Source organism: Trachypithecus francoisi, unplaced genomic scaffold (assembly GCF_009764315.1).
Source record: "Trachypithecus francoisi isolate TF-2019V2 unplaced genomic scaffold, Tfra_2.0 Contig01474, whole genome shotgun sequence".
Lineage (NCBI taxonomy): Eukaryota > Metazoa > Chordata > Mammalia > Primates > Cercopithecidae > Trachypithecus > Trachypithecus francoisi.
In genome coordinates this window covers 3502455-3530351 of record NW_022681435.1, presented here as the reverse complement: position 1 = coordinate 3530351, position 27897 = coordinate 3502455, and the positions used below count along the sequence as shown (strand labels likewise).

The following is a 27897-nucleotide window of genomic DNA, read 5'->3' as shown; positions in this document are numbered from 1 at the left end:
AACCAGCGTGTTTATTCAATCCATCGGAAAACGCTGAGAAAGGGTTGCCGAGGCTGGTGGAATCAGGGCTCTGCCAGGACAAAGAAGTCACCTCTCAGTGACTCATGTAAGATGCATTTTAAAATTGTTGCATGTGAGACACTTCCAGTGATTGCCCTGACAATGCACCCCAAAATGTGGCACGGTTCTTTCAGAAAGGATAAGGTCGGTTTCCAGGTAAGCTAATTCCTTCATCAGCAACACCAGCTGATGCACTCTGAGAACCTCCTTCCTAAGATGCGGAAGACTTACACAGGGGAAATGTTCTAGGATAAGGTTGTGGAGTTGTGTGGGTGTGGGTGTTTTTTTTGTTTTTGTTTTTTTTGACACAGTGTCTTGCCCTGTCACCCAGGCTTGAGTGCAGTGGTACAATCACAGCTCACTGCAGTGTTGACTTCCTGGGCTCAAAGGATCCTCCCACCCCAGCCTCCTGAGTAGCTGGGACTACAGGTGCGGGCCACCATGCCTCGCTAATTTTATTTTGTATTTTTCGTAGAGAAGGGATTTCACCATGTTTTCCAGGCTGGTTTCGAACTCCTAGGCTCAAGCAATCCACTGGTCTTAGCTTCGCAAAGTGCTGGGATTATAGGCCTGAGGCACTGCACCTAGGATAAGATTTTAACATGCCTCCATCTGGTGAGTTCCATGCAAGATGGGTTTTCAAAGGATTTGTCTCATCAAAGATGAAACTCTACTTTCTTGCAAGTCTTTTTTCAAATGCAACTTTTCAAGAAGCCTACCCTGACCATATTATTTAAAATTGTGACTTATCCTCCCACTCCTAATCTCTTAATCCTGCTATTATTATTATTATTATTATTATTATTAGCTCTGTCGCCCAGGCTGGAGTGCAATGGGGCAATATTGGCTCACTGCAACCTCCGCCTCCAGGGTTCAAGCAATTATCTGCCTCAGCCTCCTGAGTAGCTGGGATTACAGGCGCCCACCACCACGCCTGGCTAATTTTTTGTATTTTTAGTAGAGATGGGGTTTTACCATCTTGGCCAGGCTGATCTTGAACTCCTGACCTCGTGATCCACCTGCCTTGGCCTCCCAAAGTGCTGGGATTACAGGCGTGAGCCACCGTGCCTGGTCTATTATTTTTTAATGTACAAATCTTAAACATACAAGTCAATGAATTCTTGCATATGTGTCTACTCATATAATTACCATTCAGATCAAGAAATACAACTTTTTACAGCACTCCAAAAGGCAGCTCCTTCCGGGACCTTCTCCCAGTCCAGCCTGTTCTATTTTTTCAAAGCATTTGCTGCCTTTTAAGATAGTGGCACAGTGGCTCACGCTTGTAATCCCAGCACTTTGGGAGTCTGAGGTGGGTGGATCACGAGGTCACGAGTTCACGACCAGCCTGACCAACATGGTGAAACCTCCGTCTCTACTAAAAATACAAAAATTAGTCCGGCCTGGTGGCCATGCCTGTAACCCAGCTACTCGGGAGGCTGAGGCAGGAGAATTGCTTGAACCCAGGAGGCAGAGGTTGCAGTGAGCCGAGATCACACCACTGCACTCCAGCCTGAGCATCAGAGCGATACTCTGTCTAAAAAAAAAAAAAAAGATACTTGATTGGCTCATTGATGTACCCAAGCAACTAGAAAAGTGCCTGACACATAGTAAGCACTCAATAAATATTTGTTGAATGAAAGAATATCATTTGATTTTGAGACAGAGCCTCACTCTGTTGCCCAGGCTGGAGTGCAGTGGCACAAGCTCAGCTCACTGCCTGCCACTTCAGTCTCCCAGGTTCAATCGATTCTCCTGCTTCAGCCTCCTGAGTAGCTGGGATCACAGGCGCCCACCACCAAGCTTGGTTAATTTTTGTATTTTTAGTACAGGCGATGGCTCATGCCTATAATCCCAGCACCTTGGGAGGCCAAGGCAGGTGGGCCGCTTGAATTGGGGAGTTCGAGACCAGCCTGGGCAGCATAGTGAAACCCTGTCTCTATAAATAAATAAACAAGTAAATAAATGGAGACATCAGAATGGTGTCGATCAGATCTAGGTACAGGTGTGGATTGGATGCGTCCTTGTGTAGTCTCTTCTATGTAACATTTTCTTGGACAGGTTGAGCACTTGGTAGTGGATCTGCAAGGAGGGGGTGCCCCCTTTAATCTGGAATCCCTTCTTGATTCCTTAGGTTTGCTGGCATGTATCCAGATAGGGGCAGAGTCTTCCTAAACGGCTTCCCTCCTTTGGAGTCTGCTGTTCCTTGCATGCCATAACCCAGTCTTGAGAACTTGACCCATCTTCCATTGCTCCCCTCTCCCAGTCAGTTGCAGGTTGTGGCCACTTTGTGCCCTAACTCTCTTCTGTGGTGTCCCTTGAATTTCCCCCTTTTTACTTCCCTGGGCAACCCCTCCGTATGTCGTTGTCCCAGCCTCCCAAGTGATTCTCCCATCTTTAGTCTTATCCTCTCTAGACTGTCTCCCTATTATTTTTCCTAAAACACAGCCTTGATCATGTTCATGCTCTGGTCCTAAACTGTCAATGGTTTGCAGGTGCTACCAAAAAACAAGTCTAAATGTCTTAGATCAACCAGTGTCACCAACAGACCTATGTTCTCTTGCATCGGTACCTTTGTTCTGTTGTTAGCTTCAGAAAAGAAGTGCTGGAAGAGACTATCTGGTCCAATCTCATTTTACAAATGAGGAAACTGAGGCCCGGAGAGATTGAGTGACTGACCAGCAACTAGTCAGAGAACAAGTTTGACTCATGAAAAGGAAGCCCAGAGCAGCCTCGGGGTTGGTATCAGACAAGATCCAGCCAGTCGGCCACCCATTGAATACCCTCTCCACACAACTCTGATCCCTAAAATTGTGGATCTTTGAGTCCCATCAAGCACGGCCTCCTGTAGGAAGCCTCTGTGATGACCCAGTTGGGAGTCTGGACTCCCAGATGTGCGCAGATGTTAGCCTCTAGATGACTGGGAATCTGTCTAGGAGTCCTGGCTCCCCTACTGCGTTTTAAGCAGACTCTGATCTTTGACTTTCCTCAATTCTTATCTCAACGACTCCGTCCATAGTCGGGGAGCGGTAAAAGTCTACTCAAGAAGGAGGGTAATGTCTATACTGCCGGGGAGGCGCGATTCACCCGCTCAGACACCAGTCAGTCACGAGACCCTGAGTCCAAAATTTCCACCTATGTTGCGTGGTTCACTTGCCGCACCTTAACTCCTTTTGACTCCAACCCCAAAACACTTGAGAGCGTTTGGACTCGGCAGAAAGCCTGCTGGCTGCAATCACAGGATACGTTTCTGGAAGTCTTGAGGTGCGGCCTCTTTCTTCACCCTCCACGCGACGAACCTTGAAGCGCATTAGATGACCGGTCCCCAAACATGACTTGGCATCAAGAGGACACAGCTCTCCTTACCGAGGGAGCTCAGGTCCCGGGCGCGCCGCGGCCCCACCAGCTTTCCAGGCTGGCTCAGTCTTCGACCCGGGGTGACGGCCAAGTCAGCCAAGGGCGGCGGGAAAGTGACGCTGGGCTGGAGAGGCGGGGTAGCAAGTGCGGCCCCCGGGGAGCCGAGAGCGGCTGCAGTAGCCAGGTCTCAGGCTGGGCCAGGCAAGGGGGTCGCAGGCTGGACTCGGAAGACTGACGCGGGTGCCCACCTGACTCCAGGACTCACGGAGGGCGTGGGACAGAAGCGGACCTGGGCCGCCTCGGGCCGCCCGGGGGCTTGCAGTCCAGCCCCTCTCCGCCCTGGGGAGGGAAACAGGGAGGGCAGAAGGCCGAGCCCGCCTCCAGCCCCAGCCCCAGCGCGGCTCGGCGGCTGCGGCTGCTGGAGGGTGACGAGAGGCACCTCCCCGAGCTGAGAAACCAGTTTGGCCGGTCCCGCGGAGCGGAGAGAAAAGGGCGGCTGCAGAGGAAGGGTGCAAGGACGCGGGGCGGGGAAAGGCGGAGGAGCCACTGGCGAGCCACGAGAGCCGGAGGTGCCGCCGCCAACTGGATACGCTTCCCGGGGCCCCCGGCCAGCCCCCGTACGCCATGCAGCGCTAGCTCGGCGGCCAGGGCTGGGGCCGGGCGGGCGGTGTCTGCGGCCAGGTGCGCAGCAAGCGCTCGGAGCCGCGCGCACCCGGCGGATGCCCCAGCCGGGGCCCAGCGAGCGCCAGGTAAGGAGCGGAGCGGCGCCGGGGGCCCCCGGACCTCCCCAAGCCCGCTGGCCCGGCGGTGTCCTGCAGGTCTCCTGGCCGCTCCCGCCGCACTTTGGAGATACGGGATGCGGCGGCAGCAGCTGTCCGCGCCCTAGTACTCCCAAGCCCGCACAGGTGGGTGGAGGTGCTGGGAGCCCCCGTGGCCTCGGGGACTGCGTGAGAGACACTGCCAGCTGGGCGGGCAGCTGCGGAGAGTTCCGTGGGGTTTTCACCTGCCTAGAGGAGGGAACTCTCGGGGTGTCTGGGTTCTTCGATAGGTAGCTACACACACGTCTAGGGGTTAAGCCAGGTAGGGCTTGCGGCTCCTTGGGGGATGCCGCTGGCTTCTGTGCGGTGGCTACCGCCCCTCTGGGAGTCCCCAGTGACCAGGTTCTGCTGGGGCGCTCTTTGGGAGCAGATGCCAACGTGTCCGTAAAGGACTTGCGGACCAAACGTATCTGACCGCAGCCCACCTGCCGGAGGGATGGAGGGGGTGAGATCGCTCTACTTCCCAGCTCCTGCTGCAGGGCCGGGTACGCGCAGACATCTTCCGTGCGCTTTATTGTGGGATGGGGAGGGGAGGTGATGGGGAAAACTGACACTGTTTTTCCGGTGACTGTCGGGTCGCGTCCGCCAGCCCAGCTGAGAAGGCTGCAGGCATCTCCTTCCCTCAGCAGTTTGGTGCGGGGCGCTGTCACCTCGCTGTGTGCACGCGGAGGGACTACTTGGGGGGGGGGCGCGGGGAGATGTTGCAGAGAATGGCCCAGTGCTTTAACACCCCCCTCCCCACTTCTCCAACTCCTTCCTTCTCCCCAAAGTGAAAGAAAAGTTCTGAAGTGTCCGCCCAACTTTTCCGAGGGAGGCGTGTGCCTGTGTTCCCCGCCAGGGTTGGGCGGGGGCGGTTAGGGGAGGCTCGGAGCGCAGATCCGTGACAGCTGTACGGAAGAGACTGGGGTGCAGTAAGGATGCAAAATGGGAGAGGGGGATTGACACGCAAAAGTAAGGGGGACTTGGGCCGCCTTTCTGCCGGGTGAGTCCCCGCTCAACCCTACCCGACCCCCTTGGCCTGCACACGGTGCCCTTGGGGGGCTGCAAGCCCTTCCTGGGTAGCTCCCAACACTGCCGAGTCCCTCTGCCGGAAACTGGCCTCCCTGTTGGCGTGAGAAAATATTCGCTCCCATCTTCCTGGTTGTATTGCCTTCAAAATTTTGCCCCTACCCATGGGAAATTAAAAAGAAAACACTAGTGGGATGTTTGGAGATCACCCAACACACGGTAGGTTATCGATGAAGATTAACTGCTTTCAGGAACAAAAACTAAAAAAACGACGCGTGATAAAGCCTCTAGGGATAGTGAATATGAACCCGTAAAAATGGGGGACACAACAGCAGATGTGAAGTAGAAGCGCTAATTTTCATCGGCTAAGGACTACTTTTGTGTTAGAACTAAGAAGCCATTCATTAATTCTGGGTCTATTGTTGAAGGCTTTATTAAACCCTATTATAAATGCATAGACTGTGCACAAGATAATTAATGCTTATTAGCTGATTACTTTCTGGGGGAGAAGTCACGCCTGCCTGCAGTTAACTCCTCTGAATCCTCTTAATGATTTTCATTATGTAGTGGAGCTTTCCTTGCTATAATTTTGGGAAAGAACATTAACCACTTTGTGCATTTGTCATTTTCCAGTGGCTGTATTTTAGTAACTTAGTGATTCTTTGTGTGGGTTATTAAGGGCCGAGCAAGACTTGTGTGATTATTACTGTCCAATACAGATACCACCTGTGTGAGGTCAGCTCTGGCTCCTTTCAAGGTTTCCTTATGGATTTTAAGGAACATACACAGCTGTGTGCACTTGTTAGTACATCCTAGTGATAGAACTGGGAGAGGTTTCATTTTGTTTTTTGTTTAATAGAGGTTTTAAAATAATAATGTGGTAAAGCAAATGGCTTAGCAAAAAGAAGTCTTCAGTAGTAAGGCAAGTTCAGGACTGATTTTATGTTTAATCTGATTTTCAGTCTAGGGGATCTTAGTGCTAATGGAATCACTACCAGATCTGGCTGTAGAATATTCCTTTCCTTTCCTTCCGTCCACTCCTCTTTCCTCTTTCTTTTCCTTCCTTTAGAAGCAAGGAGAAGTGGAAAACATACGAATTTAGATGCCCACAGATTTCAGTTCTTTTAATTGCTAATTGTATAAACTAAATGAATTCTTAAGTTGTCTGAACCTCTGTTTGCTCCTCTGTTGAGGGGGGAAGATATTATCAATCTCTTTGGATTGTTGGAAGAATTAAATCAGAGAACATATGAATATTCTTCATACATAGTCAGTGTTTGAATGTTGGTTTCTTACTTTCTTTATTAGACTGATATCTAAAAATACTATTATTGCCGGCATCTGGTATATTTTTAATATTTTATTGCTTTACGAATTAAAATTCCAATTTAGTTTTTATTAAGCAACATTCTCAGAATGCAGGTAATTCTTATAACTCCAGAGAGATTTTTACGAGTTACCTTTGCTCTTTAGCGTCGCTCACTGAAAAAGAAACCGATGCACTCATGAATGCAGAGGAACTTGCTTTTTAGGTACCAGAACAAGTTGTTTTTTAAAATTTTTTATAAATCAAGTAAATAGAGACAGAGCCTTGTTATGTTGCCCAGGCTGATCTAAAACTCCTGGCCTCAAGCAATCCTCCTGCCTCGGCCTCCCAAAGTGCTGGAAAGTGATGGGATTAGAGGCGTGAGCCACTGTGCTTGGCCCTAGAACAATTTATGTCCCAAACCTCTCTAAAACAGAGATGCCTTTTCAATTGCTTAAGCACTTAATTTTAGAGTTTGTTTCTGTACTGGCTTCTAGTTTAGTCTCCTGGAAAGTTTTTCTTTGTGGTGTCTTCAGGTATCTTGTGAGTTTTCAGGTCTGTTGACATTTAGTTAGATTAACTGTATTCATGCCTGTAGGCTTTTTCTTACTTATTAGTAAAAATTAATTTGCTGTCAGAAGTTAACATAAAAAGAAGATAGGTTATCTTTTCATTTTGTTAACCAAGTTACTCCTGAATCCCCATTCCTGTGCTCAGCTAAAAGTAATACCTAGTCTAAGATCTTTTGAGGTCCTCTGTCACTGAAGACCTGGTATTGTGGAGGAAGATTCTGAAAGCATATACATGTGCATGTATATATATAGATATGTGCATGTATATATACCTGTGTATGTGTACATATCAGTCTTGTTTCTCATTTTCTTTTCTTTTCTTTCTTTTCTTTTTTTTTTTTTTTTGAAACAGAATCTTGCTCTGTCACCCAGACTGGAGTGCAGTGGCATGATCTCACTGCAACCTCCTCTTCGCTGGTTCAAGTGATTCTCGTGTCTCAGCCTCTCGAGTAACTGGGATCACAGGCGTGTGCCACCATGCCCAGCTAATTTTTGTATTTTTAGTGGAGACCAGTTTCACCATGTTGGCCAGGCTGGTCTCAAACTCCTGGCCTCAAGCAGTTCACCAAAGTGGCCTCCCAAAGTGCTGGGATTATAGGCATGAGCCACTGCACCATGCCTCATTTTCTTAAAAAACAGATAACTTTTATCATCTGAATCTTAAGGCCATATTAGTACTTTCCCTGATACTTATAAATGCATTGCACTTTTAAATAAATTGCTGCCCAACCCTTCCACAATGAGAAATACGTTTCATAACTGGTCCCTGCAAGCAGTCCAGAGGCAGCAGTGAAACGGAGGTTGCCAGCCTTGGAGTCCTTTGACCTGGATTGAAATACAGGCCTCATAGCTTCCTAGGTGCATAACCTAGGGCAAGTTACTTTGCCTCTCTAGGCTTCAGTTTCCTAATCTGTAAATGGGATAATAATAGTACCGCCTCACAAGGCTGTGATGAGTTCCAAAGGAGATAGCTTAGGTAGAGGACTTAGCACACAGCTCAGTAAAAGGTAGTCATTAATACATCGTTGTGTTGTTGCTATGACTTTGTAAATATCACTCACCCAGTCATTGCCTTTCTCCTGGGCTATGTAGGAAACAGGAATCATTCTACAAGTTACTATTTACTTTGCAAACATCAGTGCCCATTTGCACCAGGCACTGGAAAGACAGAGTTCCCCAGAGCAGGGGCAAGGTTCTAATCTCCGATCCACACTATTGTTCTTAAGCCCAGGTGGCTCAGAGGACCAGAGTGCTCATTTGCCTCTTAACCTTGCAGGAGAACTTGTGAGGGGGCCTGGTTGCTGTCTCACCTGGGTGCTACCTCCTCCTGCACGGTAGAAGCCTGTGGAATGCTCCTGAGCCCCCTTTACCCCTCACTTCAGTTGGTCTCTTCTCTCCCTCATCCTCCACGCTCCTGTTTTTCTATTTTTAATTTTTGTTTATTTATTTACTTTAGACAGGGTCTTGCTCTGTCATCCAGGCTGGAGGGGAGAGGCACGAACATGGCTCACTGCAGCCTTGACCTCTTGGGTTCAGGTGATTCTCCCACCTCAGCCTCTCAAGTGGCTGGGACCGCAGGTGGGTGCCATAGTGCGCAGCTATTTATTTATTTTTTTTGTAGAGACAGGGTCTCACCATGTTGCCCAGGCTTCTCTTGAACTCTTAGGCTCAAGCAGTTCTCCTTCCTGGGCCTCCCAATATGCTGGGATTACAGGTGTGAACCACCATGCCTGACCCACACTCCTGTTTTTTTGTTTTGTTTTTTAATTACTATTCTGTTTAAAACTCGACAGCTTCTGAACCCTGTGGCTTCTTGAAAGGCTCATTGCTCTCTGTGGTCTTCTTAGTTGTGGATCCTGGGTAGGCATTGCTAACGACAGAGAACCTTGGTATACCTCTCTGCTTCATGGAAGTCTGTGGGGTTCACAGAGGGCCTGAGTTGGGTTTCTTCTTTGGTGAGAAAGCAGATCAGAGGCCTGGTGTGGTGGCTCACCCCTGTAATCCCAACACTTTGGGAGGCTGAGGTGGGCGGATCATGAGGTCAGGAGTTCGAGACCAGCCTGGCCAACATAGTGAAACCTCGTCTCTATTAAAAATACAAAAATTAGCTGGGTGTGGTGGCATGTGCCTGTAGCTACTCGGGAGGCTGAGGCAGGAGAATTACTTGAGCCTGGGAGGCAGAGGTTGTAGTGAGCTGAGACCTTGCCATTGTACTCCAGCCTGGGCGACAGAGCGAGACTCCATCTCAAAAAAAAAAAAGAAGGAAGGAAGGCAAGCAAGCAAGCAAGCAAGCAGATCGGGTGTTTGCTCTCTTCCTGCTTGGGACCTTGTCCCTCTTTGCATGGAGGGATGGTTTCCTTAGGTCCTGGGGCACAGCCCAGGCCACTTCCGCTTGGAAGATCTGTGTTCTTTATCAGTCTTTCAATCTAGTATATTTGCATTTAATAGGTGACAAATGGGCCTGGATGCTGTGGTGGGGATGGAGTGGGAAACCAGCTGTCAGTCTGACATTGACTCCTGGAGGGGAGGGTCACCTGTGTTCCTGGGCAGCCTTTCAGTGGCGAAGGCCACCATCCCCCCAGTGTGATTGAGAAGCCTGGCACTTCTGCACTGAGTACTGTGGAGCCTGACCTTTGGCTGGTAGCTTGGTCTTTATTGACAGGGCTGTTGTTTATGGCTTTGTTACTTTGCTGCCGAGTGTCTTTCGTTCCACTGGAGTTGTGGTTTGTTTGATTTAGTGCAAGTAGTGTTTGAAAACAGTTTTCTAACCTTTATTGAAATTGAGCTGCACTAGAAAATCCTCTTTGGAAACCCTCAGCCACTAAATACTGTCCTTCACTTAGTATCAGAATGTCTATTCTTGCTGTTTAGGGAAGCTTCCATGGATTGGATGAACTATTTATTTTATAGAGTGTGGTGTGATTTGTGTACAAATCCTTATTTTCTCTTCCTGGAACTTAGTGAATTACTGACATGATCCTCTGAGATTTCTGTGCATGATCTGTAAATCCAGGAGGAACACTTAACATTTTCTATAAGAACATAGCTTACACCGGTAATCCCAGCACTTTGGGAGGACAAAGCGGGCAGATCATGAGGTCAAGAGATCGAGACCATCCTGGCCAACATGGTGAAACCCTGTCTCTTCTAAAAATACAAAAATTAGCTGGGCATGGTGGCGCACACCTGTAGTCCCAGCTACTCCAGAGGCTGAGGCAGGAGAATTGCTTGAATCCAGGAGGCAGAGGTTGCAGTGAGCTGAGATTGCACCACTGCATTCCAACCTGGCGACTGAGTGAGACTCTGTCTCAAAAACAAACAAACAAATAAAAACAACAACAACAACATAGGTAACCCTTTGACTTGAGTGGTTTAAATATTCACTCACTGGGGAGATGGGTAGGTTTTGTACATTTCATGCTGGGAAATAATGCTCCTATCTTTATACTGAAAAATTAAAGTGTGAGTCCTCTAAGTCAGGCACTAGTAGCTGCTGTATCAACTTCCAGATGCTGTAACAACCTCCAGTTTTTTTGTTTGTTTGTTTGTTTCTAATTTAGAGGCAGGGTCTCAAGATATTACCCAGGCTGGTCTCGAACTCCTAAGCTCAGGTGATTCTCTCACCTTAGTCTCCTGAGTAGTTGAGAATACAGGCATGTGCCACTGCACCCAGCAACCTCCAGAACTTTTGTTACAATAAGGACTTTTAAGTGTGTGAAGTTCATCAGACTACAAAGATTGTAAGAATTAAAAGAAAATCTGTGCCCTGATTTGTACCAGTACAACTTTGAGAGGAGGAGAGGTTCCTCATGATCTTGTCTTCTTAGTGCCGAAGTGTATTCCATGGGAATTTTTTATTTTTTTATTTTTTGAGATGGGGTCTCGCTCTGTCCTCCAGGCTGGAATGCAGTGGTGCGATCTCGGCTCTCTGCAACCTCTGCCTCCTGGGTTCAAGTGATTCTCCTGCCTCAGCCTCCCAAGTAGCTGGGATTACAGGCATGGCCACCAGACTGGGCTAATTTTTGTATTTTTAGCAGAGACGGGGTTTCACCTTGTTGGCCAGGCTGATCTTGAACTCCTGACCTCAAGTGATCCGCCCACCTTGGCCTCCCAAAGTGTTGGGATTACAGGTGTGAGCTACTGCACCTGATCTTTTTTTTTTTAGTGTAAAATATACATAACGTAACATTTACCATTTTGATCCTTTTTAAGTGGACAATTCAGTGGCATTGGGTACATTCACATTGTTGTGCAAACATCACCACCATCCACCTTCAGAACTTTTCATCATCTCAAATAGAAACACTGTCCACGAAAGAGTAACTACCCTTTTCTTCCTATTTCCTGGTCCCTGTAACCTCTATTCTGCTTTCTCCATGAATTTGACTATTCTACAGTACCTCAGGTTAAGTAGAATCACACAATATTTGCCCTTTTATGACTAGCTTATTTCACTAGTGTAATATCTTTAAGGTTCATCTATGTTGTAGCATGAGTCAGAATTTCCTTCCTTTTTAGGGCTGAATAATATTCCATTGTATGCACATACCACATTTTGTTTACCCATTCATCTGTGATGGATATTTGGGTAGTTTTCACCTCTGGCTATTGTAATTTTTTCAATTAAAAAAAATTTTTTAGGACAAGGTCTCACTCTGTTGCCCAGGCTGGAGTGCAGTGGTGTGATCATAGCTTACTGCAGCTTTGAACTCCTGGGCTCAAGCCATCCTCCTGCCTCAGCGTCCCAAATGTCTGGGACTACAGGCACTCACCACCACAGCCAGCTAATTTAAAAAAAAGTGTGTGTGTGTGCGTGTGTGTGTGTGTGTGTGTGTGTGTAATGGGGGTCTTGATATGTTGCCCAGGCTGAACTCCAGGGCTCAAGCTATCCTCCTGCCTTTGCCTCCTAGTATTGAGATGACAGGTGTGAGTCACCACGCCTGGCCCACCGCTGGCTATTGTGACTAATGCTGCCATGGACCTGGGCATACACGTATCTGTTTGTTCATGTCAGTTTTTGAGCCCCTCTTACTCAGTTTGGTAAAATGTATCCTTCATAAATGAGATGGGCAGGGCTGCATATTATAGTATTTATTACCATGCTTTCCTCCAGAGTAGCATGGAAATAAGAATGCAGGGAATGTGGGAGGAGGGTGGTGGTGAAGACGCCTGAAGGCAGCACGTGCCTCTCCTTTTCACCTGCAGCTGCTCTCACTGAGCTGGCGGTCATATGCCATTCTTTCTTTTCTTTTTTCTTTTCTTTTCTTTTCTTTTCTTTTCTTTTTTTTTTTTTTTTTTTGTGACAGAGTTTCCCTCTGTCGCCCAGGCTGGAGTGCAATGGCGCAATCTCAGCTCACTGCAACCTCCACCTCCCAGGTTCAAGTGATTCTCCTGCCTCAGCCTCCCAAGTAGCTGGGATTACAGGCGTGCGCCACATGCCTTTCGTATGCATTCTATCATCCAACTGGTCTGTGCTATGGGTGACTCTTTCCTCTGTGTCAGGGTGGGTGTAAAAGGCCCAGGGTTGTAGCCCCACCATCTGGCCATCTCTGCTAACCACAGCCACCTTCCAGAGATGACATTCCATAGAATTGACTTTTTTTTTTTTTTGATTTTAATAATGTCGAGTTGTTTTTCCCCTGAGGGCAGAATCCATGGCAAGGCAAAAGGTCAGTGACAGACTATAGCATGGCAGAGTTATCCGATGTTCCACCCCTATAACAATGTGCTTCTAGGTGTCCTGGTATAAAAGCCAGATGCCTTTGTGTAATAATTAGATGTCAATCTGTTCAAGACACCTTAATCTGTAGTTTCTAGAGAACAATAGACTCTCATATGAGTTTATACTCATATTGTGCCCTGAAAATTAGTCAAATAAGGATTTGCATGTTTAAAAAGCAGGTTTTTAAAGTAAAACAAAACACACAAAAACCCATCAAAGCTTGAAGCCAACCCAAAATACTACTATCCCTAGGTGTCCACCCACTTTCCTATTTAATGCCAACTTGCTGCAGAGGCCCTAGGGTAAGAGTGCTTGGCTTATCTAGCTGTTCCTCCAATGAGTGAGTGGGGAAGAGAAGAGAAGAAGGAGGTAAGGGCAGAGAGGAAGGGGAGCCAGGTCTTGCAGAGCTTGCCAGGCTGTGTAAGGACTTTGGCTTTGATTTCTTGGAAGATGGAGGCTCAGTGCAGGGCATTGCTCCTTGGAGTGGCGTGATCTGTGTGAAGACCCGCCCAGGTAGAAGGTTCCCAATCCAGGAGTTCAAGCAGGAGACAAAGCCAGGCAAGTGAGGGTGGAAGCTTTTGCCAGGGTGGTAGTGTCCACCAGGATGGTAGCTGTGGAGCGGAAATGTCAGATTCTTGAGAAAGACAGAGAAGAAAGGACACAGAGAGAAGGGGACCGGACATAGGCATACGTGCAACTTTTATTTTGATAGATCAAAGTGCCAACAGGACTTCCGGAGAGATTAGATGTGGGGTGTGAGAGAGAGAGGAGCCAAAGACAACCTTCTCGGCAGAACCTGGGTTGCAAAAGGAAATCTGAGTTTCAAATGCTGGGAACTCGCTGGGCTGTGTTCAGATCACTTGCAACTAGGTTATAAAGAGGCTCCTCAGAAACATACATATAAGGCTTTGGTTCACAGAACTTTGTGTTTACCGTCAGCCTGTCTTCCTAGTTTGGAGGAAAGGGCATTGTTAGAAAAGAGACGGTTTTCAGGAAGCAGAGGACTTGACTTCACTGACAGGAGGGTGGTCTGTAACCCACAGGCTGTCCTGCCAGGGCTGCTGTCGCAGGTATTGCCACTCACAAGCCCCTAGTCCCCTTCCCTATCCTGTTTGTCTTTTGCCTAATTGGGGGGTTTAGCTCTTTCCAGCCACTCCCCATCTCCATACACATGGATTTTTTGTTTTAAACAACTATATTGAGATCTAATTCATGTACCATACAATTCAGCCTTTTAAAATACACAATTCAGTGGTTCTTAGTATATTTACAGAGCTGTGCACCCATTGCCACAATCTGTGTTAGAACCTTTTCATCACCCCCTAAGAGAAATCGTGTGCCTTTGAGCTGTGCCTCGTTTATCTCCTTGTCCCTGCAGCCCCTGGCAGCCTCTCATCTACCTTCTGCTTCTGTGGGTTTGCCAATCCTGGACATTTTATATAAATGGAATCGTATGATATGTGATCTTTTGTGATCATCTTTTTACACTTAGCATAATGTTTTCAATGTATATTATGGTCGGGTACGGTGGCTCACACCTGTAATCCCAGCACTTTGGGGGGCTGAGGTGGGCAGATCGCATGAGCTCAGGAGTTCGAGACCAGCCTGGGCAACATAGTGAGACCCTGTCTCAATTTTTTTAAATTGTTAAAAAAAAAAAATTAATAAAAAAATTCATCCATATTGTATTGTTTGTCAATACTTAATTTCTTTATATTGTCAAACACACTAGCTACTTTTGCACATGATACATTCTTGAAAAGATGCACAGGCAATGGAAATGTGTGCTAGTTGCAAATAGACTGACATGTTATAAAAGGAATGTTTTGTGCCCAGAGAGCTACAAATATGTGTGTGTGGATGTAAGTGTTCATTTGCTCACCTTCACAATTGATTACAAAGTGCACAGTGACTGTGACTCTAAAGACAAGGGGCCTTCTGGTGGCCTAGTGATTTTCTTTCATTTAGTGATTCAACAATTACTTATTAAATACCCACTACATTGCCAGGTACTGCCAGTAAATACAGTGAGGAATAAAGCAGACATGCCCTTCCCCTCAGGGAGCTTACAGGGTTGTCGAGAGTTCGATGAGAGATAGAGACTAAACAAAATATTGAACAAAAGAGACATGAAACAATTTGATATTAGAATTATAATCTGTGATAAGGGCCTTAAAGAAAAATAAGATATTTCTAAGAGAATAATGAGGACCTACTTTAAAATGGCCTAGGAGGAACCCAGGCATCCACTGACAAATGAATGAATAAACAAAATTGGTGTATCCATGTGATTAGGATATCTCTTAGCCTTAAAATTGAAGGGAATTTTTGCTGAGCACAGAGGCTTATGCCTGTAATCCCAGCGTTTTGGGAGGCCAAGTCTGGGGGACAACTTGAGACCAGAAGTTCGAGACCTAGCTTAGCCAACATGGTGAACCCCTGTCTCTACTAAAAATACAAAAATTAGCCAGGCATAGCGGTGGACACCTGTAATCCCAGCTACTCGGGAGGCTATGACACAAGAATCACTTGAACCCAGGAGCGGAGGTTACGGTGAGCCAAAATCGTACCACTGCACTCCACCAGGGACAGCAGAGTGAAACTCAGCCTCAGAAAAAAAAGAAAAAGAAAAAGAAAAAAGGAAGGAAATTTTAATACATGCTACATGGATGAACTTTGAAGACATTATGCTAAATGAAATAAGTGAGACACAAAAGGACAAACAAGTATTTTGCAATTCCACTTATATGAAGTACCCAGAATTGTCAAGTTCATAGAGACAGAAAATTGAGCAGTGGTTGCCAGGGGCTGGGCCGGGGAAGAATGGGGAGTTAGTGTTTAATGGACCCTGAGTTTCACTTTGGGAAGATGAAAAATTTCTAGGGATGGGTGGTGGTGGTAATTGCAGAATCATGTGGATGCACTTAATATCACTTAGAAGGCATTAAAGGCCGGGCGTGGTGGCTCATGCCTGTAATCCCAGCACTTTGGGAGGCCGAGGTGGACAAATTGCCTAAGGTCAGGAGTTTAACACCAGCCGGGCCAACATGGTGAAACCCCATCTCTACTAAAAAATACAAAAATTAGCCAGGTGTGGTGGTGCATGCCTGTAATCCCAGCTACTCGGGAGACTGAGGCAGGAGAATTGCTTGAACCCAGGAGGCGGAGGTTGCAGTGAGTGGAGATCGCACCACTGCACTTCAGCCTAGGCAACAGAGCAAGACTCTATCTCAAAAAAATAAAATAAATAAAATAAAATAAAAGTAGTTAAAATGGTAAATTTTATGCTTTGTCTATTTTAGCATAATTTTTAAATGGCCCAGGGAGTGGGGCCTCTTGAAGGAGGTTATACTTAAGTTGAGACCTAGAGGATAAGAAGGTACCAGTCAGGGGAATAGTGGTCCAGTCAATGGGAACAGCATGTACAAAGGCCCTGGGGTGGGTGAGAGCTTAGTGCTGTGCTCTAGGAATTGTGAGAGGCCAGAATACCAGGGGTGACAGCTGGGGCTGCCATTGTATGAGGGAAGCAGGCACCAAACTGCAGAGAATCTGATAGGAAGTCACTAACATATTTTTAAGCAGTGGAGTGATGTGATTTGATTCCTGGTTTTGGCTGATAATCCAGAGACCATGATATGGGGAATGGGTTGTTTGTGGGGGTGGGGTGGGTGGGGCAGGAAATGAGGCCAGAAGCAAGGAGAGGAAATTTGGGAGGCTGCTGCAGTGTCCATGAGAGAGAGAGGGTGGGGGCTTGGGCCGGATCACGGGAGTGGGGATGAGAGGTGGAAGGTAGGAGCTGCACTTCACAAGGGGAATCCTGGTCTTCGTGATGGGCTGGATTTGAAGATGTAAAAGAAGAGAATTGTCGACAATTCTCAGATTTCTAACATAAGTGACAAAAGGTGATGGTGTCACTGAGGCGAAGGAGTAGTTTTAGAAGATGAACGTAGCTTCGATCATGTTTAGTTTGAGTTGCTGGGACACCTGGGTGTGGTCGGAGGTCAAGCATTGGTGATTCAGAAGTCTGGGTTGGAGACACAATTTTGGGAATTGCAGCATAGGATTGAGTTTAAGGAGCTGCTTGTGGATGCTGGAAACGTTTCAGAAGCCAGTGCTTCCTATAGTTGGTATCAGCCTTTTAGTTTGGACTAACTTTTGTAAAGTAATCAACTATTTTTTGGCCCCAAAGTATGTACATGTGAGAAAAAAAAAAGCGTTTGTGCAAAGTCACAAGCCCTGCTTTATGGACAAAGATGACAGGGTGGAGGGCTGATGCAGAGCTGCCTAGTGGACAAGACCACCATACATGGCTCAAAACGTTCTCATATGTGGGAAAGGGGCGCTTTGTATGGTATAGGAACTTGCTAAAGCCAGGGAATTTCTTGTAGAAAACCGACTTTTAAAATTGGCTTGTGTGGCCTGACTTAAAAACCAAATCACTCTTTTCACGTGTGTGGGGTGGTATAACAAAGTAGTGCTGCTTTTGTGCTCAATATACTGTATTTCCACGTGTTGTATTGACCCACTTAGTCCCATGGCGTATTAATTTCCTCGTCTCTTTTTGCAAGCAAAGGAATTATAACTTGCCTGAAGTCTCAGAACTAGTAATTGACAAAACCAGAAATTGCAGTCGTGTTTCCAGACTCACAAGGCGAAGGTTCTTTCCAAGAACTCGTAGGGGAAGGTTGGAAAATCGATCCAAATGACTCAGAGATAGGGTTGCCAAATTTAACAAATAAAAATACAGGACACAGTTCAGTTTGAATCTCAGACAAACGATGAGTAATTTTTTTTTAGTATAACTATGTCCTATGCAATGTTTGAGACTGACTTATACTGAAAATGATGTGTTCTTTATGTTAATGTCCAACATAACTCTGTGTCCTATATTTCATCTGGTAACCCACCCAGAAATGAACTCTTGGAACACAAAATCATTTGTAATTTGTGGGCTTCCTGTATATTCAAGCTCCTTATAGAAACTCCTGGATCTGCCAAGCATTTTGTTGCATTTGGGAGTGGGAGTGGGAGGAGGATTGATTTTCCTATTCTCCTAAAAGGGCTGTGTTGTGATATTTTTTCCATCTTTAATAACTATGATTTGTAATAAACAGCAGCCCGGTTTTGGGAAACAAACCCAGGAGATGTCAGCTCTGGTGAGTCACTGAATGGTTGGCTGACCTCAGCTAATAATAGCAATTCTTTACATTTTTAAAGCACTTCATAGTTTTATTTTTTTTTTTTTTTTTTTTTTATTTTTTTTTATTTTTTTTTATTTTTGAGGCGGAGTCTCGCTCTGTCGCCCAGACTGGAGTGCAGTGGCCGGATCTCAGCTCACTGCAAGCTCCGCCTCCCGGGTTTACGCCATTCTCCTGCCTCAGCCTCCCGAGTAGCTGGGACTACAGGCGCCCGCCACCTCGCCCGGCTAGTTTTTGTATTTTTTTAGTAGAGACGGGGTTTCACCGTGTTAACCAGGATGGTCTCGATCTCCTGACCTCGTGATCCGCCCGTCTCGGCCTCCCAAAGTGCACTTCATAGTTTTAAAATCTCCTCATTTGGGAGTTTGCAGGACAGGAATTATCCCCATGGAACAGATGAGAAACACAAGGGAAGCAGGGTTTGGGGGAGTGGGTGGTGCCAGGAACTGGGTTAGGGTACTCTTCTAACCTCTAGTTCAGTGATGAGCAGTTAATTTTCTTTTCTTTTTTCTCTTTCTTTTCCTTCTTTCTCTTTCCTTCCTTCCTTCTTTCTTTTTTTCTTTCTTCTTTCTTTCTTTTTCTTCTTTTTTTTTCTCTCTCTCTCTCTCTCTCTCTCTGTCTTTCTTTCTTTTTTAAGGTAGAGTCTCACTGTCGCCCAGGTTGGAGTGCAGTGGAGCAATCTCGGCTCACTACAACCTCTGCCTCCCGGGTTCAAGCGATTCTCGTGCTCCAGCCTCCCAAGTAGCTGGGATTACAGACGTGCACCACCACGCCTGGCTAATTGTTTGTATTTTTAGTAGAGATGGGGTTTCACCTGTTGGCCAAGCTGGTCTCGAACTCCTAGCCTCATGTGATCCTCCCGCTTTGGCCTCCCAAAATGTTGGGAGCCACCATGCACGGCCGGTTAATTTTCTTTTTTTTTTTTTTTTTTTTTTGAGACGGAGTCTCGCTCTATCGCCCAGGCTGGAGTGCAGTGGCCGGATCTCAGCTCACTGCAAGCTCCGCCTCCTGGGTTTACGCCATTCTCCTGCCTCAGCCTCCCGAGTTGCTGGGACTACAGGCGCCCACCACGTCGCCCGGCTGTTTTTTGTATTTTTTTAGTAGAGACGGGGTTTCACCGTGTTAGCCAGGATGGTCTCGATCTCCTGACCTCGTGATCCGCCCGTCTCGGCCTCCCAAAGTGCTGGGATTACAGGCTTGAGCCACCGCGCCCGGCCCGGTTAATTTTCTAAGGTCCAATTTTTCGTGCTTCAAATGATGGACCTGATGTTTTATAGGATGCCCTCTCATTGTAATTCCATGCCTCTCTGTGACCTCATTTGTCATAAGCTTCCAATTTTAAAATTTACAGGTTGTAAATAATTTCAAGCATTGTAGGTCCAGATGACAATAAAATATATGTGTTTCTGGTAGCAGGGATATATAATAGATTTTATTTTGTTCATTCCCTACTCACTTTGTCTTGTTTTAGAGATGAATCTCACTCTGTCGCCCAGGCTGGAGTGCAGTGTCTAATTATGGCTCACTGCAGCCTCAAAGCCCTAGGCTCCAGGGATCCTCCCACCTCTGCCTCCCAAGTATCTGGGACTAATACTCACTTTTATCCAGTACTGTTATGTCTACACAATGGATACTATATAGGACCCTTTAGAAGATTTGCAAAATTTCAAATGAGGCTTATGTATTTTAAAGGTATTTTTTCTCTATTTTGATAGATGTTAAACCTCCAGAAAAAATACTGACATTCAAAAAGGTACCTAATCCCCAAGGTTTGACAAACTTTAGAGCATTTTTAAAGTAATAGACTTTTTAAAAATTAAAAATCTGTAAATATCAGCAATCAATGGACTCTCAAAGCCAGCTTTGAAAAAGAAGCTCATGGCAAAGAAGCCAAAATTACAAGAGGAAATGGTATAGCGGAGCCAACGCTCCCCACCGCAGTGTTCCAGATGGAGCTCCACCCACAGTGTTCTAGATGGAGCTCCACCCACAGTGTTCTAGATGGAGCTCCACCCACAGTGTTCTAGATGGAGCTCCACCCACAGTGTTCTAGATAGAGCTGCACCCACAGTGTTCTAGATGGAGCTGCACCCGCAGTGTTCTAGATGGAGCTCCACTGTTCTAGATGGAGCCCCACTGCAGTGTTCTAGATGGAGCTCTTAGACCCACTTCTTATCAGATGAAGTTATGTCATCTTTTAGGTTCTTTTGTGTGTGTCATAAGGAAATCAGTAAGCATAAAATGGCTTTAATTGCACTTAGCAGAGGACTAAGGGTATATAAAGATTGGTGACTATTGCGAGAACTAAAGTACATTTTATTTGCTCGTAAAATTTTGTTTACCATGATATCTTAGACATTATACAATGATTTCCGGTCCAGAATACCCTTAGAATTTAATATGAATATTACAAAGTTGCTTGTCTTCAAAATTTTGTATTTGAATACTTATTTTAATATCGCTTAAATGTATTTCTAACGTAACATCCTGTCTGGCAGTCTTTGTAAACTCTCAAATTTGTCCAAGCTCTAAGTTGTTAGGGGTCATTTTTCTGTTCCAAAGTTGATACTGTTCTCCTTATCTGCTGTATTTCAATACCCCTTACTAGACATTAAAAAAGATAATAATATCTCTTTCAAGCAAACCTTAATTTTTAAAAACACCCTTTAACATTTTTTTGTGTTGCTAGTTTTCATGAACTATTAGAAGAACACATTTTGTTATCGAAATAAAGGAGCTTCGCTGGGCACGGTGGCTCACACCTGTTATCCCAGCACTTTGGGAGGCCGAGGTGGGTGGATCACTTGAGGTCAGGAGTTTGAGACCAGCCTGGCCAACATGGTGAAACCCTGTCTTCAATAAAAATACAAAAATTAGACGGGCATGGTGGCGCATGCCTATAATTCCAGCTACTCAAGAGGCTGAGGCAGGAGAATCTCTTGAACCCGGGATTCAAGAGGTTGCAGTGAGCCGAGATTGCAGCGCTGCATTCCAGCCTGGGCAACAGAGCTAGACTCCATCTCAAAAAAAAAGACAAAAAGAAATAAAGGGGCTTAGATTAGAAGATACCCAGCAACATTCTCAGCTCCAATGTCCTGTTTATGTTAAATTTAGTGGATTCTCCCCTCCTCCGCCCTGGACCAATTGGTCTCCACTTAAAAGGTGATTCTGGGATTTTTGTTTAATTTCTGTGCTTGTTTCTCTGACTGTTACAGGCACCATTTTTAGACTAGCTCTGAGCATCGTATAGTTGCAAATATTCCAGGAGGTGCTACCTCCTCCTGGAAGATTTTCTGATTCCTTGGCTTTCCCACACCAAAGTGAGGGACCCCTCCTTTGTTCTGGTGGTTCCCTGTCCATTCTCATCCTAGCATGGGTGGTACCACCTCAGAGGTGGTAGCTGGCTTTTATCTCAGATGTGGCTTGATCAGTGGTGGTTGCCTAGACACTGGTTCTCAAAGTATGGTCCTGGACCAGCAACATCAGCACAACTGGAGACTCGCTGACTCAGAAGCTCTGGGGTTAAGACCCAGCAGTCAGTGTCCTAACAAAACTTCCAGGTGATTCTGGTGCCTGCTCCAGATTGAAAATCCCTGGCTGAGAGGTGTTTGATGAGCAGGATTCTGAAGTCATGTCCAGCCACAGCAGGAAAAGATGTGTTAGGATTCCTTAGTCCTGTCACCTTAAGCAGGTGAGAAGCAGGACAGATGTGGGCCCAGGGGTGTAGCATCCCTGAGTTATATTGTCATTGCTGGTCTACTTGTCTGTGTTTACATTAGTGGCCACCTTGGTGAGAATAGCACCTTGGCAAGACTCATGTTGTAGCTCAGCCCCCAGCGCAGTTCTTAAATTGTAGCAGCTGTTCTATAATTATATACTAAATAGTGAAGTCAGAAACATGCCTTTCCACACTGAGAGGCACTAGCATTAGCTGCCATTATTAAAGGCACGTTTTACAAGAGAGAAGGCCATTGAACAACATCGAACCAATAATTGTTGGCTATTTTTATAGTGACTCTACAATAAAAAGAATCCACCGTAGCTTAATTAAGTGAATTTTATGACTTTTACTCCTTCCTAAGTTGCCAGAGGAGAATAATCAAGTTCTTTCTTAGACTTCATAACTTAGTAAAATAGTCACAAACACAGATAGATACTTACAGCTGGGCACAGTGGCTCACGCCTGTAATCCCAGCACTTTGGGAGGCTGAGGCGGGTGGATCACTTGAGGTCAGGAGTTTGAGACCAGACTGGCCAACATGGTGAAACCCCATCTCTACTAAAAATACAAAAATTAGCTAGGCATGGTGGCGTGTGCCTGAAATCCTAGCTACTCAGGAGGCTGAGGCAGGAGAATCACTTGTACCCAGGAGGTGGAGCTTGCAGTGGGCCAAGAGCGCACCACTGCACTCCAGCCTGGGCAACAGAGCAAGACTCCATCTCAAGAAACAAAACAAACAAACAACGACAACAACAAAAATAGATATTTAAAGATTTTGCACTAACTTTTGGTACTTATTGCCATATTTTGGAAACGCAACAAAAATACCAGGAATTTGTTTAAGCATCTACTTGGGAAAAAATGGACTCTTGTGGCATTTGAGTTTGGGTTAAAGATATTTTTACAAACAGTACTTGGAAATAAACGCCATCCCATAACTCTGAGCTATGAAATATTTACATACAGGGGAAAAACCAGCTAACAGCTATATCCACTTATTGTTCTATTTTGGGTTTATGGTGTTGTCAAAAGACAAAGGATAAAGAGTTTTCAAGATCTTGTGTATTTTGGGGTTAGTATAACTCCAATTGTTTCCTAATTCGATGAGGCAGCATCCACCTTAATACTAGGTCTGGTTTTTAAAAGTCAATTTTAGGTGCTTGTCAACAAAGCCGGAACTTGAGAAAGTTGAAATGATTTGTGAAGCTCTTATCCTGGCCTGCCTGTGAACTTTTTGAGATGGAAGACAGGCAGGAGTTTATTAAAGACTTTGTAAAAGTATACCTAACTTAGTCAACCAGATGTGACTTTTGCTCCCTGGGGAATATTTTAACTTGCCACAATTCAGGATGCTACAAGTGTCTAGGGATACTTCTAAATATCCTACAATATGCAGGTCAGCCTCCACAACAAAGAAGTATCTTACCCAAAATGTCACTAGGGTTGAGGTTGAGGACTTCTACCCTAAACCATGGGTAGGAGTCCTCTTAAAACGCTATGGTCCTGCAGGACTTAGTCATAGGCACGTTTCATACTCTCCTGCATGACCCTAAACGCAGCACCTTGAGCACTGAACTCTGACATCAGTTGAGAAGATGATACCCCTCTAGCTGGTGCTTAAGCCTTCTGGCTTAAGCCTGGACTCGATCTCTGACCCCTTTCTCTTCCAGACCGCACCCCGCCTTCATTTCCAATCCATCTCCAAGGCCTGTTGCTTCTACCTCTGGAAGACCTTGACTCCACCCAATAACCTCTATCTCCGCTGCCATCCACGAGGTTCAAGCTGTCATCCTCCCTCTCCTGGACCATTCCAGTAGCCTTCTCACATGAGGGCTACGTTTCTACCCCGCCCCTTCCAAACCAGAGTACCCACTCAGATCCTGCCAACCCTTTCAGTAGCTCATGCTGTGGTTTTAACAACAGCCACCTTCTCTCCACAGCTCACCATGCCCAGCCTGCCCCGACCCTGGCTTCCCCCTGCAAATTCCATTATTTTTCTACTTCAGTTGCTGAAGCATGACGAGTCCTTTCCTGTCCCAGGAACTTCAGATTTGCTGCTTTCTTGCTTGAAAAGCTCTTCCTTTGAATGGCTCCTTATCTTTTGCCTTTGGCTAAAGTGTCATTTCTTCAGCATAGTCTCTGCCCACCCCAGTTAAAGTTAAAATAGGAGTCCCTCCTGAGTTATGCCCTCTGCTCCTCTTTCTTTCTTGAGTAGCAAGGATGTAGAGAACAGGGGAAGCCCAGAAATACTGTTGAAATGACAACAGCTCTGTCACCATGTGCCCTTCAATGTATGGTAGAGGAGACAGCTTCTGTGTTTTCTTCAATGCTTAATTTCCTTTTTTAGTTTTACTTTTATTATTTGTTTTAAGACAGGGTCTTGCTCTGCCACCCAGGCTGGAGTTCAGTGGCACGATCTCAGCTCACTGCAACCTCCGCCTCCCAGTTTAAGCAATTTTCCTGCCTCAGCCACCTGAGTAGCTGGGATTACGGGTGCATGCCACCATGCCTGGCTAATTTTTGTATTTTTAGTAGAGATGGTGTTTCACCATGTTGGCCAGGCTGATCTTGAACTCCTGACCTCAAGTGATCCACCTGCCTCGGCCTCCCAAATTGCTGGGATTGCAGGCGTGAGCCGCCGTGTCTGGCCCTCAATTTCCTTTTATATTGTCTCTTCTTGTGAATATCAGGAGTCTTGCTTCACTTAAGGCAGCATCTACCAGGCATATTTGATATTTTTAAAGTTCTTATTCTCTGCAGTCTTTCTATATTATTAAAGGAAATAAATACATAAAAAAGACTTGTTTGTTAAACCATATGTGTCCACCCTGTTGTGTGCCTGTCATCAGTTTCAAAGGACCACAGGAAGCATGTTAGCACTTTTGTTAACCATAAAGATACATAAATATTATCTTATCCATGCCTGTGTTCCATCAGATGCCCTCTTTCCCCTGTAATCTTTACAGTTTCTATTTTATAGTCTCTCTGTAGAGCATTCTTAACCTGGACAGTGTGTTCTCTGTCACCTGTCATATTTCTAGGAACGTCCCTGCCTCCCATCAGCCAGTGCATCTTTAGAAAAGACAAACTAGGCTGGGCACGGGGACTCACGCCTGTAATCCTGGCACTTTGGGAGGCTAAGCTGGCAGGTCACCTGAGCTCAGGAGTTTGAGACCAGGCAGGCCAACATGGTGAAACCCCGTCTCTAATAAATATTAAAAAATTAGCTGGGCATGGTGGTGGGCGCCTGTAATCCCAGCTACTCGGGAGGTTGAGCCACGAGAATTGCTTGAACCCAGGAGGCGAGTTTGCAGTGAGCCAAGATTGTGCCATTGCACTTTAACCTGGGCAACAAGAGTGAGACTCCGTCTCAAAAAAAAAAAAAAAAAAAAAAGACAAACTAGAATTAATCTGAGCCAGGTATCATTTAGACAGTAAATCTGTTTTCCTAAAAGGATCATATTATAGTCAAGGCTCAAACAAATAGATTTCACATTATCTGGAGCCTTTCTAAAAATGCATAAACCAGAGGTGACTGAAAAATTTTCTGTCTGTGTGTGTGTGCGCACCATTCATTCTTGACTTTTTGATAAATGAGATTCTCAAGTTCACCTGGGAAGCATCAAAAACATTGATGCCTGAGTTCTCCTTGCCAGAGAGTCTTATTAGTCAATCTGGGATAAACCCGGCTGATTCTCTCGTGCATAGTCAAGACAGAGAACAGCTTGGAAAGTAGACACCCTATAAAGAGTAGACTCTTAATAGGATGCCTACATGCATAAAAAATTTACTTGGGTTTATGGAAATGTCTAGATATAAACCTGTGGGGAAAATGATGGAAATAAATGAATGGTGTAACTTAAGGATGCTGGATTGGCATCTGCAATGCAGCAGCTGTGGGTGGCCTTGATTAATTTTACTTAATTTCATAGCTCATTTATGTGTAGTTATTTGCTGCTGGCAAACCATTGCTTCATCTTATTTCGCAAATTCTATAGACAGCAGGTCAACTTTGCATCTTCTGCCGTTTCTGCTCCATTCTCCAATTAAATGGATTTCACTGCAGCAGCTTTCTGGCCTATGGCAGAGGCCTCCCATGTGCTTCCCAGGCTGGGTTAGGTATGGTTTTGCCAAGCTCCCACTGCAATCTGATCATATTGTCTTCTCCTGGCGTTTACTGTATTTTAAATATTATTATTACTGTTTTTTAGAGATGGGTTCTTGCTCTGTTGCCCAGGTTGGAGTGCAGTGGCCTGATCATACACAGCTCACTGCAGCTTTAAATTTCTGGGCTCAGGCCATCCTCCAGCCTCAGCCTCTTGAGTGGCTAGGACTACAGGTGTGTGCCACCATGCCTGGCTAATTTAAAAAAAAAAAAATGTTGTACAGACAGGGGGTCTCCTTATGTTGTTCAGGCTGGTCTCAAACTCCTGGCATCAACATCAAGTTATCCTCCCATCTCGGCCTCCTAAAGTGCTGGAATTACTGGTGCGAGCCACTGTACCTGCCTATGTTTCCCATATTGAACTGTAACAGTCTGTGTTAGGATTTAAGTTATAGTGAGAGATCACCATATCTTCTTCATCCCTAGAGTCCACAACCTAGTAGGCATTCAATAACTGATTAATTAATGAATATATTAATTTCCACTTTACAGATGGAGACACTGAGGCACAGGGAGACTAAATGCAAGTTCAGCACTCTCACCTCCCCTAATCTTTCTGAGCTCTGGATTCCTCTTGTAAAAATAAAGAATTTTGGAGATTTTTTTCCAATAACCTATATAGCTCAAAAACAGGTGGTTCTGTTTTGTGATTTTAACAACGCTGCAGTGTTGCCAAAACTCGACAAAGCTCTCTCCAGATGGAGTGAAATAGTCTCAAGAATAAAGATAATGATCAAAGTAACTCACCTACTGGCAAGAATGGAATTCACATTACACTTCAACCTAGATCAGGAACTCAGTCTCAACTTTTGAGGATTAAAAATCACCTCGGGAGACTTTGAAAAAGTAGAAGTTCCTGTGTTTTATCCCTTCCCTTTCTGGAGTTTCCCAAGTGATTTTGAAGAAGACCAATCAGGATTTAAGCTTCCTTTTTTGGTATTCTTGGAGATTACTCATATCTGACCAGCAGTGGTTACGTGAACGGTCTTCATGTCTGATTTTAACATTTTAAACAGTGGACTGACCCAAACACAGCTCTGTTTGAGCAGCTGGCCACTGACCAGGCCACATATATCATACATACCTTGCTGAGACAAGGAAATTGTCTTCTGTAGAAATTCTGATGGAATCAGAGACATGGCTATCGAGGCTGGACTCTTGACCAGTTAGAAATCATTTTCCTAATCAGTTATGTCAGGAGGAGGGGTGGGCATGCTGGAAAAACAAAAGAGAGAAAGGTGAAACCACAGCTTCCTTCTACTGGGGTGAAACTGTCCACAGAAAAATAAAGGTTTTTTACATATCATGTACAATATTACCTCCATCAGGCAACCTCTTGGTTGAAGCCAGTTAAGAGATTTTGAAGGTCGCAAAATGTAAGGATTGAACAAGTGTATTTCTTAGAGTTTAAATGAAATCCCTCCAGCATTTAGAACTGGCAAACTATATGGACTCCTGATTGCTAAGTAATTAATTATGACTTCCTTTCCCTCCATCTTTCGAGAAGCTTGTTTTCATTTCCGGTTCGCCCACTCTCCATACCCCCACACCCGCCTGCCTGAATTGGAAGCCAGCCCACCATAGTTTTAATTATGAAATTCCCGAAGCTGTTAATATATGTAAACATACAACAGGATGTTTCCCACAGCTGTGCATAGTGACTTGGGAGACAGGCCAGAAGACCTCTGTTTTCAAACTGGGTGAATTCTATAAAGTCTTCAGTTAGGTTTAGAGTAATTATACATTTATGCATTTTTATTTTAAAAGGACTTTAAACAAATTTCACAAGTTGGATATTTTTTAATCCTTTCAAGGGTTTACTCAAGTAAGCAAAAGATTAAAAACTAATGTTTACCTTTTTCTAACTTCCGATTTTAAACATTTCTCTACACTTATTGACATCTTCCAAAACAATTTTACATAGATAGACAAATTTGTGAAATTTGAGATTCATAATAAATCTGTTATGA

The 27897-nt window shown here is 45.2% G+C and overlaps 1 protein-coding gene across 5 annotated transcripts in view; it reads left to right on the top strand.

The window, feature by feature from the left end:
• Positions 1-3830: 3830 nt before the first annotated feature.
• Positions 3831-27897, top strand: part of ATP8B1 (ATPase phospholipid transporting 8B1) — a 149103-nt gene continuing 125036 nt past the window's right edge. For 3 of the 5 annotated variants that reach the window (XM_033238578.1, XM_033238599.1, XM_033238569.1), the window contains exon 1: positions 3832-4166. The gene's annotated coding sequence lies outside the window, so the exon portion shown is untranslated. Of the gene's footprint in view, positions 4167-5120; positions 5218-27897 lie in introns of those variants that run through there. The other 2 variants (XM_033238594.1, XM_033238583.1) reach the window with 2 other exon arrangements.